This window comes from Octodon degus, unplaced genomic scaffold (genome assembly GCF_000260255.1).
Source record: "Octodon degus isolate 3935 unplaced genomic scaffold, OctDeg1.0 scaffold00418, whole genome shotgun sequence".
NCBI classification, from domain to species: Eukaryota; Metazoa; Chordata; class Mammalia; order Rodentia; family Octodontidae; genus Octodon; species Octodon degus.
This window is the reverse complement of record NW_004524994.1, coordinates 343,677-346,077: the sequence shown is the minus strand read 5'-3', so window position 1 is coordinate 346,077 and position 2,401 is coordinate 343,677. Positions and strand designations below refer to the sequence as shown.

General features: G+C 44.8%; 1 pseudogene; it reads left to right on the top strand.

The window, feature by feature from the left end:
• The first annotated feature begins 651 nt into the window (after window positions 1–651).
• LOC101579955 lies at window positions 652–876 on the top strand (annotated as a pseudogene).
• Window positions 877–2,401: the final 1,525 nt, after the last annotated feature.

The window sequence follows — 2,401 nt, the reverse complement described above, 5'->3', positions numbered from 1 at the left end:
TGTCTTATTCTTCCCTTCCGACCCCTGGCGGCCGCCAGTGGGCTTCCCGTCTCTATGAATTTGACCTCATGTATGTGGCATCATGTTACGGTTTGCATCTTTGTCCCCCCAAAGCCTCATGCAGTTATGGGATGAGCTTCTAGACTTTGTGATTAATTCATGATCCTGTGCCGGGATTATGGGTGTGAGTGCTGCCCCCAGCCTGGGGCGGACAGCATGAATGTGACATAAGGGAGACAGGCTTGCTGCTGCCATTGTTGCCGCTGCCCCTGCCGTTTTGCTCTTGCTGTTTTTCTGTATTCCATCACCATGAACTGCTGCCCTCTGCCATGTGCCACTCTGCCTTGGAGCCAGCTGAATATGGACTGAAACTTCCACAAACTGTGAGCTAAATAAACCTTTCTTTCCTTCATTTTGGGTGTCAGGTATTTGTCCCAGCAACGGGAGAAGAGTAACTGAGACACATCATACAGTAAGAATCCTTTTTGTTTGTATGTGTGGTTTTTGGCACCAGGGATTGAACTCAGGACCTTGCACTTACCAGGCAGGAGCTTATGCTCCTGAGCTATCTCCACAGACCTAATATGTATCCTCTCGGCTTATTTTACTCAGCAAAATGGCCTTCAGGCTGGTCTGCTTCAGTTGGCCATCGAGTGCGTGCTCTCGCCTCCTACCCGCACCATGTCTTCTCACAAGACTTTCAGAATCAAACGATTCCTGGCCAAGAAGCAAAAGCAGAATCACCCCATTCCTCAGGGGATTCGTATGAAGACAGGTAATAAAATCAGGTACAACTCCAAGAGGAGACACTGGACGAGGACCAAGCTAGGACTGTGAGGAGTTGCACATGAGCTGTGACACATTTACCCTCTGGGAGGCCACAGACGATGGCATCTTTTAATCATGGTCAAGACAATACTGAAGAAAGTTTTAAAAATAACCATTGCCCCGACAGTGGAATATACTTAATCAGGAATTTTTTTTTTCCTGTGATCAGTACTATTAAGTCAATAAAGTTTTGAAACCTCAAAAAAAAATGGCTTTAAGATGTATCTGCATTAGAATGTATCATAATTTCCTTCCTTTTTTTTTTTTTTTTGGCAGAACCAAGTATTAAACTCAGGCCCTTACACTTACCAGAAAAGTGCTTATTCTACTGAGTCATTTCCCCAGCCCCCATTCCCCCCCCCCCTTGGAAGCGGGCATTGAACTCAGACCCTTGTGCTTGCCAGGAAAGTGCATATTCTACTGAGCCATCTCTCCAGCCCTCTTTTTTTATTTTTTAAAGAGAACAAAAAATAGTTTTAAAAAAATTAGCAATGGTACAGAATTTCACTAAACAAAATGATAGGAATTCAACAATGGTTGTTATATTGCCTATGGTTGTCTTCAAATTATTTGTTCAGATTACCAGATACAAGCATGCAAAATTGATCAAAAAAATTAAAAAGAAGGGCCAGCCAGATAGCTCAAGGGACTAGAGTGCCTGCTTAGGTAGATGCAGGGTCCAGGGTTTAATCCCTAGAGTGCAGTGCCGGCCCCACCCGTAGGGCACCCTGAGACTGGGTGTGGTGGGACCTGCCTGTAATCCCACTCCTTGGGAGGCTGAAAATAGGAGAATCATTACAAGTCTGATCTGTGTAGTGAGACCCTGTAGACCCTGTACACATTTTTTTTTAATTAAAAAGAAGAGAAAAAAAATTAAGCATTAACTTTCTTTCAATAGACCAGCAGAAATCAAGAGTATAATTATCCCAGCTTGTTTTTCGTTTTGTTTTGTTTTGATAGTACCAGGGATTGAACTCAGGACCTTGCACTTGCCAAGCAAGCACTTATTCCACTGAACTATCTCCCCAGCCCCTTATCTTATGTATATACATATATTGCCCCTCCCTTCTTTCTTTCTGTTCTCTTTTCCCTCATCTCAGTGGTCCTTCCCTTTGAACGGTTCCTTTCCCTTTCACAGTACTTATTGTGCCTTTAAGATTTGATTTACCCTTTCAGGTTCTTACACTAGGGATAGAGTAGGATATTTACACATGTGGGTATGAGCCTTCTGAAAACAAAGCCGTTAAGTTCACTCCCCTACAGCCTTCTTGGAAACTGACTCCACCTCTCTTGCAGCAAGCAAACCAGTTGATCCACATATTTTTATCCATCAAGACAGTTCTTGCCCTAGGAGATGTTGAAACTAATAGGCATCTGGGGTGAGGAAGACCTGTTTCTCCTCTCCCTGGCCCTGGTCCAGGTAGGGAAGCCAGTGTTAGACAAATCATCACAGTTGAGCAGGTCCTACAGCAGAGGGTGGTGGGAAAGCCTGCCTAGGCCTAAGTCTGAGCTCTGGCAGTGGCCTCGGTTGGAGCAGGCAGAGGGGAGGGGCTGGAAGACCAAAGCCAGATGG